Genomic DNA, 18509 nt, shown 5'->3' on the forward strand with positions numbered 1-18509 from the left:
ATATGGTAAGTGAATTGAATGAGAGGGGAGAGAGCATGGGTTGGAAGGCTGGAGAATGCTGGATGACGATTGGCTGAGTGTTTGAATGGCTGAAGGTATAAGTGGGAGGATGACATTTGAGAGGTGGTCGATTGGTGAGAGTTGTTGGAGAGCTGTTAGTGGAGAGTTATTTGGATGGGTTGATTGGCAGAGTTCTGAGGGAGGGTTGGATTATATTTGGCTGATATTTAGACAGTATATATATGACCAGAAACATAAAGAGTGACACTATATGAAACCATACGCTTATTAAACATTCCTAAAGTAATCTTGTTATTTCTTAGTGTTATCAAATAAATACTTTTATTGGTTTACCAAAAGACTGATCCTTGGCTGGGGATATACAGACCAGAAGGGAGGGCAGGGTAATTACCAAAGCTGAAGGAAAACTGTATCTAATGGTGGCAGCGGTGAAGGAAGAAATTGTAACATCGTCAAGTATCCAGAGCAACCCAGAATTGTATGCTTTATAGACAAAGATACAGGGGGTTGTGGACAGCAAGGGCACCCAGACACAAAGTAACAAGCCATAGGGAGACTAAGGCGAAGTCTCTAGCAGTATTGTTTACAGGGAGTGGCTGGTGGTGCTGCCTAGCAGTGGGATCTTGAGAGATCTGTGCTAGAGCGGAGTGAGAAAAAATAAAAATGACGATCCTGACTGGTGGTGTCCTGAGGTGGTGCCTAGTGAAAGGTGGTAGCCACAAGCAGGTGGGAACCTGACAGGTGGAGCCAAAGGTGGGATCGTCACAGTCTTGCCTAACATGTAGGTCTGAGTCTGTGGGAATAGAAAGAAGCCTTTGTGAGGAGGACTGAGCATTTATTAGAGAAGAAGTACAACGCCTCATGTATTCCACACACCCTACCCCTGCCCCCCAGGCTAGCCTCTATGTGCAGATTGGTCCAGGGCCAGACAGCAAGGCTACCCTCTTTCTAACAGTATTAGTAGCAGTAGTAATCGTTTTAGCTATTTTTAATATTGAATTTTAAATTGTTGTAATGCACCCTAGGACCTGCTGGTGAAGGACTGATAACAAATAACAACAACAATGGTTGGCAGTGGGTTATGTCCATTCTCAACCCTTCCTATGGAAAGCAGCCAGGGTTCATTAGAGTTACATTAAAGAAAATAATGCATTTGAATATATGCAGGGTACACTGACAAACTACAAACAGCCTTCATCCATTAGGGATGGGATTAAGGCCAAGAGCTTCCCTAGCAGAGCACCCTAACCCAGCAGGCAGGCAGGCAGACTGAAGTCCTGGCACCTCCCATGATTCTACAACTTTAAACAACAAGGAGCCTTGTGACTCCTTAAGTACTAACAAATGAATTATGGAAATTAAGCAGCTCTCCTCAATCTCTCAGTGCGTTTATAAAAAGCAGTCTGTAGCAGTGTATCAGGGAGGGAAGGTCTTACTATTCCCCACACACAGAGAATTAAGTGTGGGACCAATGTGTGCTTAGCATATTGACAAGAAGTTCTGTTTTACCTGAAGAATCTCACTCAAGCATTTGTAATTTTTTGTCTTTTTTAAACTCAACCTGGAGCAAGGAGACATGACGTGTTCTCATGACCTGATAGCAACAGAGGCAGAGGAGTCACATGCACCATCCCCTACTTTTGAGAATACCTTCCAGAATGACTTGATAGGGCTGCAGAAAGATTTCTCCCCCTTCCCCTGGCAAGTTTGCAAATCTCTCTCTCTCTCTCTCTCTCTCTCTCTCTCTCTCTCTGAAAGAGAATTTTAACCTTTTCTGAGAATGGGGGGGAGGAAAGAGAGCTATGGTGGCTCTAGTACACGACAGCCTGTCTATCCATTTCCTTCCCACTAAATTCTTTTTGCCCCCTGCATTGGGATGAGAACATGGAATCTCCAGCCCTAGAGATGTCGCATCTCTGTTCCATCTCCCATGCTCCTTTGACCTAGTTCTAAGATTCCCGTATCCGGCTGACAATCCTCCCACTGGATTCATTGTCTCCACTCAGCTCTGCTCTGTTCCTCTCCTCTCCCCAACCCCGCATTCCCATTCCCTGTCCAAACAAAGCATTCAATGGGATTTCCACATTACCTTCTGACTAGCCACAAGCTGGGATGGCAACTGGGCATGAGGATGTGGAGGAGGCTCATTTTCCTGTCATCCCCTTTGCACACAGAAATTCCGAGATGAAAAAATGTGACATTGAGAACAAAACATCTGCAAACAATCTCTTGTCCCTCTCTAAATGTCACCAACAACCCATCGCCAGCAAGGGATGGTTTCAGCAAGCAGAACAAAAGAACAAGCAGAACATCAAGAGTATGAGGAATGGTCATACAGCTTGTCTATATCACAGTTAGATGCGCAAAATCAAAACAGAATTCCACCTTGTATAATAGTGAGAATGAAATTCTATAGAACACATCTGCACACGCAACTTAATGTACTGTGTGTACAGATTTGTTTTATATGAAACAGGAATATTATTTTTAATTCCCCTCCACGTCCATGTTTCTTTTAAAAATCCTTACAGGGAGAAATCTAGCATGTCAGGGAGAAAGGTTCTAGCCTATTCCACTCCCTGTTGAGCCATTTTCTACTTACAGGGATATTTTTTTAATAGATCAGTCAAAATTGCAATTTCCCCATTACTAGTCTGAAGTGGTATAGCCCATTACACCAATCTATGCAGCCTCAGTCTGAGCCAAGTGAGAAGTGATTGGCCAGAGTGAGACTAAGACAACATCCACACAACAAAATTACTTTAACAGCAGCTTACTGTATCATATCAACTCCTGTACATACAATGGGAAGGGGGAAGAGGAGGAAATGGGAGGGGTGAGGACCTATCTCCTTTCCCAGGGATCTTCTGTCTACCATAGAAAGAATGACACCTTCACCTCTAGCATACTGAGCAAGAAAGAACTCTGCAACATCCTCCCAGGACAATCACGCTCTCCTTTAAGGTGGGGGGAAAAGTAGGGAATTGATTTCTGTACAAAACCAATAATTTTGTCTAGGCATTTGCTCCAGGATAATTGATTTGTGGCTCTTTCCCCTGCCCCCCAACTCCTCTCAGGTTGTCAACTTGCCACAAATGACTGACAGCTGCAGCTGTTACATTTCTTGCCTCGTTCCATGAATCATCATATTCATTCTTTTCCCCCATCTGCTGTGAACAGAAGAACTTTAAATTTACCCCATAGCAGGCAGTGGAGGAAGGTAAGCCAGTGGAGGAATGGGGGCAGAACAGGGGTGGAATTAAGGGTGGGCCCAGGAAGGTCCAGCCCACCTACATATTTTAAAGAGTGGGCCTAGTTTATGTAATTATCTTGGGGTCTCTGTATTTTATTTATTTATTTATAAAAATATTTTTATAACTGCTATTTCGTTAAAAACAAAGCGGTTTAAAACAGGTTCAAAACTACCACCACCATAGAATAAAACACACTAAAAATACAATAAAAACAAAAGTCAACTGTTGCAACAACAAAAAAAGCATCTTCTTAATTGCCTACATAAGCCTGGCGGAACACAAAGGTTTTCAGCAGGTGCTTAAAGTAGAAGGGACCTGCTGAAACTCTGTTGTCAGAGCATTCCATAGAACTGGGCCAATGACCCTGAAGGCTGGATTTCATGTCGGTGTTAAATGAGCCTTGCCAACTCGGGGGATGACCAAAGCCTCTCCTGCAGATGATCTCAGTGACTGAGCTGGGACATAAGGGTTCAGGCGATCCCTAAGTTGCCCTGGACCTAAGCTGTTCAGGGCTTTGTAAATTAACACAAGGACATTGAGCCTGGCTGGGTAGTGGATGGGCAGCCAGTGCAGATGTTTTAAAAGTGATGTCACATATTTAACTTTTTTTACTTTTCACCCCTGGAGCAGAAAATGTTCTGGCTTGCAGCCTCACTCAGTACAATGACAAGTATAGGAACTGTCCCTAAATGAGGACCTGGAGATCTTGCATAAGGTTCAGAAGAGGGCATCCAGAATGATCAAGGGGATGGAGCGACTCCCTTATGAGGAAAGGTTGCAGCATTTGGGGCTTTTTAGTTTAGAGAAAAGGCGGGTCAGAGGAGACATGATGGAAGTGTATAAAATTATGCATGGCATTGAGAAAGTGGACAGAGAAAAGTTTTTCTCCCTCTCTCATAATACTAGAACTCGTGGACATTCAAAGAAGCTGAATGTTGGAAGATTCAGGACAGACAAAAGGAAGTACTTCTTTACTCAGCACATAGTCAAACTATGGAATTTGCTCCCACAAGATGCAGTAATGGCCACCAGCTTGGATGGCTTTAAAAGAAGATTAGACAAATTCATGGAGGACAGGGCTATCAATGGCTACTAGCCATGACGGCTGTGCTCTGCCACCCTAGGCAGAGACAGTATGCTTCTGAAAACCAGTTGCCGGAAGCCTCAGGAGGGGAGAGTGTTCTTGCACTTGGGTCCTGCTTGCGGGCTTCCCCCAGGCATCTGGTTGGCCACTGTGAGAACACGATGCTGAACTAGATGGGCCACTGGCCTGATCCAGCAGGCTCTTCTTATGTTCTTATGTTCATATATTCAACTCTCTCTCTCTCTCTCTCTCTCTCTCTCTCTCTCTCTCTCTCTCTGTGTGTGTGTGTGTGTGTGTGTGTGTGTGTGTGTGTTTTCAGCCTTGAGACTACAAAACCTATGATCTTGTGCAACTGTCTATGATGCACACATGAACAAAAACATGGGTTGTGGTGATTTTCCATCCAAATAAGCAATTAAGCATATCAATAGAATGACAGTGGGTCACATTGCTAACCCAAATTTGAACAGGCAGATAGATGTCTCACATAAATCCATTTCTTAGAGCCAGTGAAGTGGAATTGAGAATGGAATTCTGCCTGTAAGTTTCACACATGCCTCCCGAATTAATCCCTAATGCGGTTTGCCTTTGTTCATGTGAAAGTAAGCTGAGATGGATATATTCTGTGTGCCAATGTTCCAAACAAAAGGAGATGTGAACCATTTCCCCCCCATCTATAAACAAGAGTTGAACAGAATCTCACATCAGAAGCCAAAGGGAAGAAAAACTAAGAGCTAATTCAGCTGCTCAGGAGTGTGTGTTCATGCAAGCAAGCATGCCATATAAGCCAAGAGCTCACAGATCTTGGCTTCAGGAACATCTGCAATCTGGAAAGCACATTTTTCACAACATTTCACATTGGGGAAGTTGCCATGGTTAAGATGAGCTCCTGACTCGCATGACAGTTTCTCATGCAAGTGCACAACCAGAGACTTGTGAGAAGGGCTCACACAAGTGAAAGAGAAAAATATCACCCAAGCAGACACTGTGTCTGATGCTACAAGAGAAATGGCATTGTGTTTCAGAGCAACCTGCCATTTAGATCAGGAATATTCTGGGATGATGGGTGGAAAATCAAAACCACAAAAATACCAGTCAGGCTCCATTCTGAGTTAGTTGCAAATGTTAGAACTGTCTCTGTTGAGAGCATCTAAAAAACTGAACTTAAAAAAAACCCGTCATTTTTTAAAATTGAAATAATATAAAAACATCTGAAATATGTTCAATAAATCAGATACACAGGCATTTTGTGTGTGTGCGTGTGTGTTTGGGGGAGGTGTAGAATTGTACACTTCTTTGTAATCACCAGAAAGGTCATGACTCCTAGAATGTTGGGGGACTAGGTGGCCAGCTTCAGAAGGACAGGGACTAGGAACTATATTATTATTGGTTGAATTTATATCCCATCCTTCCTCCTGAAAGAGCCCAGGGTGACGAACAGGGACTCGCTATACTAAAAGAAGTATTGCATGAATATGCAATCCTCCTTTTGTTTCTAAGTTTTTTAACACAAGCTCTGTGCAGATGTTCAGTCTGTGTACAGATAAACATGTGCGATGGAGTAAAATCATGTCTGTTGGGGCTACCCTTGCCCTCTGCATATTTGAAATCCCACGGCACAGGAAGCTACGCACTTCATTTCTCAATGCATGGAGACTCTGATTGCACGATCTGTCCACTATGTGCTTTGAAGCGTACGCATATAGTTCCATAACTGTACATATAGGGCCTTGAACACATTGGCCAGCAGGTATAGTCCTCACACATGCATGCAAACCACATTCATCTCTTCACAGACTAAATTTCTGCACAGGGCTATGGACTCCCCTTTTTAGTACAGATCCCCTAAGGTTGCAATCCTGTGCAAACCTATTTTGGAGTAGGGATGGGCAAGAATTTCAATTCAGTTCATCTTTCAAGGCAAATGTATCAAATTTACACTTTCTGAAACAATATGAAAATCAAAACACCGCCATCCTTTGAAATTCACACTTATTCGAATTTTGTAATGCAGTTTGCCAACCAAGCAATGTATACAAAAATGCACATATTAGGGGAAAGTGTGCATAAAAATGAATATATGAGTGAAGACAACATGCAAAAATGCATTATATGATTCACTAATAGGCAAAAAAAACCCCTTGCTATTGAAGAATGTACCTATAGCCAACAGATATTTTTATCGAACTTTAAAAAGCAAGGAAATGGGGCAGTTATAGTGAATGCATCGGGAAGCAGGACACCTGATCTCCTCTCGGAGATATTGTACCGCCCTACAAATTTGTAAAAAATGCAATCACAATTTGGGTTGGTCTTTCGCAGTCTAATCCACTTCCTGTGTAGCTGGGAATAATTTGGTAACAAGTGCCTCTGAGCATACAATGAGGGGTGGAAACACCTGCAATCAGCTCAAATAACAGAAACAAGAGATGTGCTGTGCTGATCTTATTTTAGCAGACAGGAAGCAACAATATTATAGTTCAGACAGTCACTTTAAATATATTTGATTCACTTTGGAATTTCAGTGAACTTTCCTATGGTAAATTATTTTCTTTTGCTTCTATTTCTGTGAATATGTGAAGTACAGCAAAAAAAAACCCTCCAAAAACAATTGTGAAATAACGGCACTGACTGTTCTGTAGAATAGTCTCCAGAGGACATGACTCAGTTTGCACGGGATAAAAGAGTTGGAGATGAAATATATTCTAGCAAATTTCTAGGTGTGCTCTATGTTTTTAATTGGCCATGCCCATCCTTCCTTAAGTGGAGTGGTTTAAGCATAGCAGGCCAAACACATGCATCTTGGGCAAGCCAAGTTTGTTTTTCCAATAGCTAGATTCATTAAGTAGCAATATGTTGTAATCTAATTTTACATCAAGCTACAGTTTCAGATTCAACTGTTAATGCACCCAAAAGAGAAATAAAATGCAGCCTCTAGTTTGAAACACAAAAGGCTGTCTTCACCACCATATGACATTGACCAATAAAGAGGCTTGGAAATTAATAAAAATAAATTTGACACAGATTTCTAGGGTGAATAATGAGAGAAATGTAATTTTCTAGGTTAGATTCTCTGTAGAAACAGCAGTAACACAAGAAAGAAGCAAGTAAGAAGAACACCAACAAACATACAAAAAATGCAATTCTCCATCTTTGGAGATGCAATCCTGATTGCAGGTGTTGCCACCACTCATCATATGCTCAGAGGCACATGTTACCAAATTCTTCCAAACTACCCAGGAAGTGGATTGGACATGAAAGACCAAACAAATTATGTTTGCATTTTTACAAATTTGTAGGGCAGTACAATATCTCAGAGAGGAGGTCAGGTTTCCTGTTCCCCTGGTGCTGCCCAATCTCCCTGCTTTTTAAAGTTTGATAGAAATATCTGTTGGCTACAGGTACACTCTTAAACCACAAGGTTTGTTTTCCTCCTATTAATGAATTTCTCTGCTTTTTAATCCAGGAGGTAAGAAATGAGATCCTGTGCAAGTTTGCTGAGAATAGATTGATCATATGCTGGTTTATTGAGTTCAGTGGGATTTACTCTCATGCAATCATGCTCAGGATAGGTGAAACTGACCTGGGGGAGGGGCAGGAAGAGGGAAGAGGAGTAGTAGGGGGAGGGGAGGAGATTTGGTGGGTGAGCATTGGGCAGAAGAAAAGCCTCTTTCCTTTCCAAAAGGAAAACACTGTTAGCAGTATCATTATTTTCAATCCCACCTTTTTATTCTACAGAAGACATATGTAGTCTCCCACCCAAATTTAAACCAAAGCTGTCCCTGGCCACATGAACACACCAGACATTTATTCCACATTAAAGAGTCATGGCTTCCCCCAAAGAATCCTGGGAAGCATAGTTTGTGAAGGGTGCTGAGAGTTTTTAGGAGATACCCTATTCCCCTCACAGAGCTACTGTTAAACTACTCTGGCCACTGCAGGTCCGTCAGAGGAATAGGAGTGTCCTCTCAGCACCCTTTATAAACTACACATCCCAGGATTCTTTGGGGGAAGCCATGGCAGTTTAAAGTGGCTGGCGTGGGTGTGGCCACCTGATAAGCCAAGCCAAACAGCTGTGAGTCTGGCTTTTATAACTCTGGCAGTTGGTTCTTACTGAGAATGCATAGACTCCAATGTTAAATTAATTAAAAATCAGCCATGCATTTTTTTTAACTTTTAAACTCCAGAAGATGGTCAGACTATGGGGCAAGGTCAGTAATAGGATTACAGATATTCTGTGAATATGGCTGATTTTTAATTAATTTCAACAAATTATAATACCACTGACAGAAAAAAGCTCAACGGGTCTGAATTTGTTTTTCTTTCATTTTACACTTTGAACTCTAGATTGTCTGAGTATTTTGTGTATCACCATGAAAACACAGAGAGCTGTTAAGCAAGTGTTTCTGAGTTCAGAACTATAAGTTTTGTAAGATTCTGTTTTGATACAAGCTTATGGGAAACAGCAAAATGGCATAGCGGCATATTTTCAATTTAACATGGCGGAATGTGAAAAATCCATGCTGGCTATAGTATACAGCCACTCTTGTGGCTGTATAACAAAAAATGGCTCGCAAAAATGTATACATTAGTCAAAAGTGCCTACAAAAATGTGTTTATTAGGAGAAATCCACACTAAAAAGCTGGAGAATTTTCTGAGGATTTTTTTTAAAAAATTGCACATTGCTGCAGAAATGTGGAAAACTGAATTTAATGAGAAACTTAGAGAACTGAAACTGACAGATCTTTCCATCTCTACTTTGGAGCAAGCTCAATTGAACATAGTGGAACTAGCTCTCGTGGAGTATGTATAGGATTGGGACAAGGCTGCACATCCAGTGACTATTCATACATTTGCCCATGACAAGCAACAGTTCTTTCTGGGTGACTGGTTTGACAGACCCATCATGCTGTAACTGACAGCTATGTGTGGTACATCAGTAAATTTTGCAAATACACATTGGGGGAAGTGTATTGAAAACTGATGTCATGTAGCAGGCAAGAGGGAAGGAAATCATGCGTACATGAAGCACTTTAAACACACAAGTGCTATATAAATACTAAGTATCAATGTTGATCAGCAGCAGCTTTAAAGCAAACATAACATTCCACCATGCAATAAATCATTGACCTGCAGAAGTCATTGTCACAGGGTACTGTAAAGACCAATGTCAATATTTGGCTTTAAAACTGGGGGGGGGGGGCGGATCTGCTTTGAGAAGCCAGAAAAGAATCCATGGAAGAAGGCATGCAGGGTGGGTCATTTATTTATTATGATGTCAGACTTTTTGTCCCTCTAGCCCAGTATTGTCTACTCTGACTGGCAGGTCCAGATATTTTTCCCATCAGCTGCCATTTGGTGCCACTTGATCTTTCATGCCAGGGATTAAACCCAAGACCTTCTGCATGCACAATGTTTGTTCCACCATAGAGCTGTGGACCCTCCCCAGCCACATTAATGAGAGAGCTAGTAGGTAGTGGCTAGAGTGTTGGATTTTGATGTAAGAAACTCAGGATCAATAATCCTTCCTAAGCCACGAAGTTCACTATGTGGCTCTCAGCAAGTCATAACCTCTCAGGCAACCAACCCTGCCTTTTTCGCAAATAAACCCCATGAATCCCACTCTGAGCTCCTTGAAGGAAAACCATGAGATAAAGGAAATAATTCTATATGCTAACAGCAAACTCTTGAGTATGGATCCTTATTTAGCCACAACAATACCATCCATGCCCAAGATGGAGTTATCTGCATGCTTGAGGGATCCCCAAGATTTATGGAAGTACAAAAATATTTAGAGGGGGAAACTCAAATAAGTGGAGGGGCTTAGTCCAATGATAACTGAGCATGCTCAGAAGGCACAAAATGCTGACTGTTGGGCAGAGGGAACAGAAAAGTGAGGGGGAGGGGAATGGAATGGAGCGTCCTGGAAAAATACATGGGTTGTAGCCAATGTTACTCCTACTCAGAGTAGCAGACCCATTAAATTAATGGATATGGCTCACTTGCGTCCATTAATTTCAAAGGGTCTGCTACTCTAACTTAGTTGGATACCAGCAGTGGAGTGTGAGATGTGGGGCGAGAAGTGACAGTGGCGCCCCCGCCAGTGGTGGCATTGCACTCGCTGCGATGTGGATGGAGCAAGGTGAGGTCAGGGGAGCTCCAGGTTGTGGGAGGTGGTCCTGCAGGATCGTGTGCCACCAACCAAGAGCTCCTCTGACCTGCTCTTGCTCTCTCTCTCACACACACACACACACAGCACATTTGGTACAGGTCCCACTTATATATATACCAGTAGCAAACTCAGTCTTCAAGTTTGGATACTTATGTAGCCAAAACAGTACCATCCACGTGGAATGGGGGTGGGTACCAGCAGGTTTGGGAGAGGTCCAAGGTTTGCAGAAACACACACACACACAACCCCAAATAAAACCTGAAGCAGGGGGTGGATCCCAAAATCAGCTCAGTAAGAAACATAGTCACATCCTTTGAAATTTGCACTTCTCTGAATTTTGCAGGCCAGTTCTCCAGCCCGGTAACATGTACAAACATGCATATGCTAGGGTAAAGTGTGCATATGCATATATATGCATATATTTGTGAAAATAACATACAAAAATACATTATATTTGGGGGAACTGCTTTACAAAGATGTGCATGTTATGCAAAACTGTTTACACAAATGTGCATATTAGGAGAAATTCACACTAAAATGCTGGTGAGTTTTCATGAGGAGTGTGGGGTTTTTTTAATGCAAATTGATGTGGAAAGGTACAGAACTGAATACTGGAAAAATAAGAAACTGAGAGAAACCAAAAGCAACATGTTTGCCTATCTGGGCCAGCAGGAAGGAAGTCTGAGAACCACAGAGTTAAATGAAACCTGCAACGTACATGTATATGTATACTACACATCTTTAATATCACCCCACATGATTTTGGGAAACCTCAGGCAGCAAACAGATCTAAGTTGGATTTGAAGGCAAGAGTGCATGTGGCATGGGCGATCTGTGACTGGATCTCCAGACATATTTTTTTTAAAAAGCTGAAAAGAAGCCATGGGAGAGAGGGCAAAAACTGAATCAGGATGATTTCACCCTTCTTCGAGTGCCATTCCCCTGATCAAAATTGTCCCCCAAACTTACTGTCAGGACCACTGGGGGCAGGGGGACACAAGTACCAGTACTTGGCCTGTTTTCCCCCAGCAGTTCAGGAGATGGTATTTCAATCAGGAAAATGGTGAGGAAAATAAGGATTCATTCATTTCCCTCTCCTTGTGGCTCCTTTTAGGCTTTTTTAAAGAGATGGTAGAAGATCTAATCCTGGATCTCCCACCGTCATGTTCAGTTTGGCTCTGATGTGTATCAAAAGTGTGGAAAAGGGACAGGGCTAAATAACAGCAGACTGTGGGTCAGGAGTGAAGGACACTAGGAAAGCTGGGGAAAGAGGAGGAGGTTTTTACACAGAGCTATCGCCTGGGAGATGAGTAGGAAACGATGAACCACAAGTGGCTTGGAAAAAATGCACTGTGGGTGGTCTCTAGCCGCTTGTAGGTTCCAGCCTTGACCTTCTCTGCCCCCAATCTGAGTTGATCCCAGGCCCCGCCTCACGTAGTCAGGATCTGAGCCCAAGGAACAGAATGTGCTGGTACCAAAGAGAGGGAGGAAACCCTGCCATGCTCACAGACTGGGGCCTAGTTCTCACTGAGATGGTAAACCTCCATCATCTGGGTTGTACCATTTTACAGTGCAGATACGGAACATAAACTTACTGCTCCCCCACATAAAAGCAAGGAGAAAGAGGATGAATAGTTGTAGCTTAGCCTTCTCTGTGACACACTAGGTGGTTTTTGTTTAATCTGAATTTTTGCTTGACTGTACGTGGAAGTGGTACAGCCCAGACCTCGGTGTGAACTAGGTTTGATGGAAGTGATGGCAGATGAATGTAAGATTCCCAGCATGCCAGTTCTGAAGAAGGGGTGTGTGTCAAGCATGGAAAGAAGTTATCACTGACCACAGGAGAAGATACTATCACAAAGCCGCTTATACACTAGGCCAGAGTGGTAAGTGGCGGTAACACAGCCAAAGCTCTGCTCACGGCCAGACTTCGATTCCAACGAAAGGAGGAAGTTGAATCTCCGGTAAAAGGGGTCGAGGTCCACTCAGTCTTCCATCCATCAGTGGTCGGTAAAATGAGTACCCGGCATATGCTGGGGGATAAAGAAAGGCCGGGGAAGGAACTGGCAATCCCACCCCATATATACGGTCTGCCTAGTAAACGTCGCAAGACGTCACCCTAAGAGTCGGAAACGACTCGCACTACAAGTGCGGGGACACCTTTACCTTTTAGGTAAGGAGAGGGATCCCCCTCCGCAAAAAAAACCTCTGCCTGCACAAGATCGAGAGAGAAATAACAATATTTTCCAGTCACCTGTTTTGTTTTCCAGCTCTGTTCTTTGACCACCCCTCACACCAATTTATTCACTGTATCCCATCTTTTTCGCCCCAACAAAAAAAAGAAATATGCTTACAATACAAATAGGCCAAAACAGCCCAGTGCAAGGATCTAGCTTCTGCATAGAGTGCACCAAATGGCAGGCCAGCCAGTGGAAAGGGCCTCTCCCCTCTCTGCTAAGCTGCATGTACCCTTCCTCTCTTCTCCTGATTAGCCCAGGAATTTCACCCTCATTCTTTCCACCCCTCTCCCCTCTGGGATCCAAGATCCAAGTGAAACTACAGACTGGAGTATGCCATATCAATAGTAATTCATTATCAATAGTAGTTGGCACTTCCCTATGGCTGGATCCAATAATGCACTGGAATATGGGCGTGGAGAATGGGAGGAAGAAGTTGTTACAAGTAACCTGACCATCAATCAGATGGAACAGTCTGAAGGAGAGGAAGGGCAGGGCTGATGAGATGCTGCAAGGTTACAGATCCTCCCAATGGCTTATAAACCTCAGCGGGAGTCACAGGAGGGAGAGAAGAGAAACCAGAGGTTGCCTCTTGAGGGAAGGAGCATGCAGGTGGGGAAAGCAGCCTTGAACCTTAAGGAGAGAGGAAGTGGTGGGGAGGGGTAAACGGGGCTGTCTCCTCTCCCCCTCCCCATGAGTTTGGCTACTTCCATCTGACAGTAAGATAGGAAAACTGCCTAGCGATGGTTATCACTCTGTAAAAGTTGGGAGCTGTAGATTCCTGAGACAGTAAGGATCATGTTACTGCAGACCCTCAGGGAAAAATAGGGCCAGTTTGGATCATTCCATCATCCAAACCTTACAAGCATGGTAAGTCATCCAGCCACAAGGAAGCAGCAAATAGCTACAAAAGGGGGGTAACAGGCATACAAACATTAATTTTCAGCACAGCACTCATGAAATTAAAGAGGCCTAGGGACTGTCTCTGCTCCAGGTAATGAGTATTACTGGCTCAGCTTCAGGGTCTGCTAGATGCACTTACTAGTCACCAGCTAAGGCAGCAACAGCTCAGCTGAAAAGCAAGGAGGAGAAGGAAGCCAGCCAGCCAGGCCTTCCTCCACCGGATACATGGGCCATGGGGCTCCAGCCAGACCCCTTGCCTGCCAGATGTTCACAGCTGGGCGTATGTTACCCTTGACTCATCTACAATACCTGCCAAAATCTGGATTTTCCATTCCCAGCAATAAAAGGAAATAAATTCCAGGGCAACCCCTCAGCCAATGATGTCAAACCTGGAAGCGCCACCTACTGCTGCATGGTATTGAATCGCCTTCCCTGAGTGCAGGTGACCTTCCTGGTGACCTGTCCATGGTGCTGAACAACATACAATATAGCCCATGGGAACCATTCTAATACCAGAAGGAGCAGGTTGAAAGCAAACTCAAAACCAGTAATAAGCTGCTTTGTCTGCAGTGTCTGCCTGGAACAAGCGTACAAGCAGGTACCCTGATGCAGTGAGATGTGCCAGAATTAAGTGTCACCAAATACAGAATCATTCATCTCATCCTAGAGCTGGGGAATATGTGGCTGGGACTGGGAACAGCTGTGCAGCTAACAGAATGCAGAGATATTCCAGTTCGCTCAGACGCTCCAAATACAAAAACATGAAATATCCAAACTCTCTGAACAGTCAAATCACTCCAGTGTAAAGGAATGAGGATAAACCCATCCAGGGAAAAGATGAAGAAAAAGCTAGAGATATTTTGACTAGAGAATCAACTGCAACTATGGAGACAATGTTCACCGTACGTGATGAGTCCAAAGGGATAAAAGTCAAGGTCCAAATCAGCAGTAAGAGGTCCGTTTTGCCATCTGTTCTAAGAGCAGCAAGTTCAGTGGTCAGGAATCTGAGCAGGTGTTTGTAACTCAGAGTGGGATGGGTACAGAATGGCATGGCCTAATGCCTAGACAAGATTAGACCAGATATGGGGAGCAAGAAAGAAGCCATGGTGTCCTGATGCAGAAGCAGCCAGAAAGCCCAGGAACAAGTAACCCCAGTGCAAGTCAAACCAAAGAAAACAGCTCACGAAGGGACTTCCCAATCCAGTGGCTCTTAAATTGTCCTAGGGAACTATCTATGACCTCTCTCATGCACTTTGAGGTGGTTCACAGGACCACAACAAAAACAACACAGGCAAAAGCTGAAGAACCACAAGTACATTTAAAATGCCCTCCATATCAGTTTAAAAAGTAATACAATAGCAATAATTACAAGCATTTCATCGAGTATGGTTTTGTCTGTTCTACTTAGGGTTGCCAGGTTCAGGGCCTGAGACTGATCCTGTATCTTTAGGAGAAGAGAAAGTCAGCCAAGGGCAGGTGTTCTTGCAACTCTGTAATGAGAAAAACCACAAGGTGGAATTCTCCCTTCCCCCTGCACGACTTTCAAAGATACAGAAGACCTCTTGATTACCAGGCCTGGCCTCTAAGAGGTCTTCTATATCTTTAAAAGTTGTGCAGGGGGAAGAAAGAATTCCACCTTGTGGTTTTTCCCATTACAGAGTTGCAAGAACACCTGCACTTGGCTGACTTTCTCTTCTCCTAAAGATACAGGATCAGTCTCAGGCCAAGAACCTGGCAACCCTAATTCTACTAAATGTTATGGGCTTGCTTCAGTTGCTGCTTCTGATATTTTATTTTTGCAGTGCTTTGTATATTTACCAGTTTTTAATATACATTGCCCTGATAGCTTTGACTAAAGGAAGACACAGACATTTTCAAAATGTATTAAATGCATGGTGATAATAGCAACCACCACCACAATACTATGACAAAAAATGATATCTATACTGTGCCACAAATATACATGGCAATTGAGAGTTTCAGAAGCTAGAATAGACAAGACCCCCGTTCCCAAGGAGCTTACAGTCACACTTTCAAGAGTGGAGAAACAACAGAGGGGGGGACGAAGAGACTAGAGCCACAAGTAAACACATACTAAAAAGGCAAGCCACTTGCTATTTTATAATGTAACTTGCCTTTTGAAACTTGCCTCTTCAGTCATGCAATTGCAGTGGAAGGCCCCCACCCACTTCAAGCTACGGACACACTTCATCCCAGCCATGCAATCATATTGGTTCATTGAATTATAGTTAGAGAAAGCAAATGCAGCAGTGAAGTTTTAATTTGGAAGCCCATCAAGCGTTCTCCCTTGTGGTGCCATATAGCTAGAGAACGGAGCAGTGTGTCCGGAATGAGCAAAGCAGCATATTTTATTGCATTGGCCAACAGTAGAATAAAGTCTAAGAACACTGTCCCATATAAATATATGGCAACCCATGCATCTCTGTCCCACACACAATAGAGGTTAGGATAAAAGATCCCCATGAGGCAAGCTAGCTAATAAGTTTTTACATGGCATTTCTATCCCTTTTCATCCATGTCTGTGATACTTCGGCCCTGTGGCCTCCAGGGGTGGGGATGGCACTCCCAATGCAGTCCTACTTATTAATTTGAAAATTGAAATCCACTGTCCAGAGTGGCTAGCAACAATGAAATCCTGCTATAAAAGTCAAGAATATTCCACTAATGTAGTATAATGTAAGCTCTCCTATTTGACATGTTGGTTATTTGGTTGCCATTCTAAGTGCCAGTGCCTGAAACACATAGAGATGCTGCAGCAAAGAGCAGGGTCACTGTCTTAATTCCTACAACATCAAAACCAGTGGGTCTTCATATTCAGAATAGTACTGGTTTCAGCATGGTACTGCAAGTCTAGACCGTGTGCCATTCTCTTAACTCCATTCTTAGGATGATCCCAGTCATGGGATCATCATAGAGTTAAGGGGTTGTAACAGAGTGGAGCACCTGTTTGGCATGCAGAAGGTCCCAGGTTCAATCATTGCCAGGTAAGGGCTGGGAACGACTCTTGTCCGAAACCCTGGAGAGTTGTTGCCTATCAGTGTAGACCAGCCTTTCCCAACCAGTGTGCCTCCAGATGTTATTGGACCACAACTCCCATCAGCCTCAGCCAGCATTGCCAATGGTCAGGAAAGATGGGAATTGTGGTCCAACAACATCTGGTGGCCCACTAGTTGGGAAAGGCTGCCCTAGTCTAAGGCCAACCCTCTATCCCCTACACTACATCTCATGGGATGGTGGTGGCAATAGGTCTCTCCAACTGGTGTCTGGTTCCTCCTAGAGCAGCCTTTCCCAACCAGTGTGCCTCCAGATGTTGTTGGACCACAACTCCCATCAGCCTCAGCCAGCATTGCCAATGGTCAGGAAAGATGGGAACTGTGGTCCAACAACATCTGGAGGCACACTGGTTGGGAAAAGCTGGTGTAAACGATACTAAGCTAGATGGGCCAGTGGGTCTGCCGATGTAGAAGGCTGTTTCCTACATTCAGGTGAGATTGCCTTGCTCAGAAACTGAACACTAGCCTTGGTGGACTTTAGTACTGGTATGAGCACCCATCATGTCCCCTTCAGTCTTGCCATACTGGGCCACATCTGGCAGGCCACAATACTTGTAATCCCATGTGGCATGAAAATGGAGGCTACATCATGTGACCTGATGTCCTGCTGACCCCACTTGCAGGGAAAGCTGCGGTTGAAACTGCATGCTTCTGAGTATTAGCTATCCTGGAGTGAGGCCAAAGAACAGAAGGCAAGCAGCTGTGCAGATCCTTGACTCCAAGCTATTTGCCCCAGCCCTTGTTCTTGACCATGGCTTTGTACAGAATGAACCAAAACAAACAGAGATTTAAAACAAAACTAAATTCTGCAGCAAAGAAACCTACATTTGGTCTGGAATAAGTGATGCAATGTCCTGCTGTACAGATAGGCTTGTAGCCAATGCTAGTCCGACTCAGAGTAGGCCCATTGTAATTAATAAACATGACTAACTTAGATCTATTAATTTCAATGGGTCTATTCTGAGTAGAGAGAGAGAGCAAAGATGATTATGCAATGTACTGTTCAAATAGGTAATTATACAGAGATGTATAATTCCTGCCCTGTGGAATTCCCTCCCTCTGAATATTAGGCAGGCGCCATCTCTGCTATCTTTTCAGCGCCTTTTGAAGACTTTCCTCTTTCAACAAGCTTTTTAGGTTGAGACCTATCCCAGTCTGCGTCAGAATTGTTTAATAATAATTGTTTTTTAATAATGTTTTAACCCTTTTTTAAAGTGTTTTTTAATGTTTTTAATGTTGTCTTGTTTTCATGTATTTTAAGATCTGTTTTTATGATGTTTTAAAGCGTTTTAGTGCTTTGTTTGCCGCCCTGGGCTCCTGCTAGGAGGAAGGGCGGGATACAAATTAAACAAACAAACAAACAAACAAACAAATGATTTAGACTTTCTCAGCCTTTCAAAAACGGTAGAATTTGTGGCAAGGAATGGGATGAATGCAGGAGGGAGAGCTATGAAAAATGAGGAGAGGTAGAAAGTAGGGCCAGGAAAACCCTAACCATCAGAAAAGGGCCAGGAGACGGTTAAGCAAATGTAAGTCCTACCCTGTGACCACAAAAACCCCTGCTCAGCTCAATGATAGCTTCTGATATTTCACAGAGGGTTTCTGCAAACATTTGGCCTAAAATATTGTGTGTGTGCATGCGTGCGTGCGTGCGTATGCACACACAGACACACTCACGCTCTATGTGGGGCTGCCCTTGAGATTGGTCCAGAAGCTGCAGCTGGTGCAAAATGCAGTGGTGAGACTGCTCACTGGGGCAGGGT

The 18509-nt window shown here is 43.5% G+C and overlaps 1 protein-coding gene across 3 annotated transcripts in view; it reads right to left on the reverse strand.

The window, feature by feature from the left end:
• The window catches only part of COL5A3 (collagen type V alpha 3 chain), a 144005-nt gene that overhangs the window by 114477 nt on the left and 11019 nt on the right, over positions 1-18509 (reverse strand). The gene's annotated exons all lie outside the window — the stretch shown is intronic.

The sequence above is a fragment of the Rhineura floridana genome, chromosome 3, assembly GCF_030035675.1.
Source record: "Rhineura floridana isolate rRhiFlo1 chromosome 3, rRhiFlo1.hap2, whole genome shotgun sequence".
Classification (NCBI taxonomy): Eukaryota; Metazoa; Chordata; class Lepidosauria; order Squamata; family Rhineuridae; genus Rhineura; species Rhineura floridana.